The following is a 337-nucleotide window of genomic DNA, read 5'->3' as shown; positions in this document are numbered from 1 at the left end:
CTAGAACTAGATGTACCATATGACCCAGCCATCCCACTACTGGGTATATACCCAAAGGATTATAAATTATGCTACTACAAAGACACATGCACACGTATGTTTATTGCGGCACTATTCACAATAGCAAAGACTTGGAATCAACCCAAATGTCCATCAGTGACAGACTGGATTAAGAAAATGTGGCACATATACACCATGGAATACTATGCAGCCATAAAAAAGGATGAGTTTGCGTCCTTTGTAGGGACATGGATGCAGCTGGAAACCATCATTCTTAGCAAACTATCACAAGAAGAGAAAACCAAACACCGCATGTTCTCACTCATAGGTGGGAACT

Source organism: Piliocolobus tephrosceles, chromosome 4, assembly GCF_002776525.5.
Source record: "Piliocolobus tephrosceles isolate RC106 chromosome 4, ASM277652v3, whole genome shotgun sequence".
Classification (NCBI taxonomy): Eukaryota; Metazoa; Chordata; class Mammalia; order Primates; family Cercopithecidae; genus Piliocolobus; species Piliocolobus tephrosceles.
The sequence above is the reverse complement of the archived record's forward strand: the minus strand, read 5'-3'. Positions refer to the sequence as shown.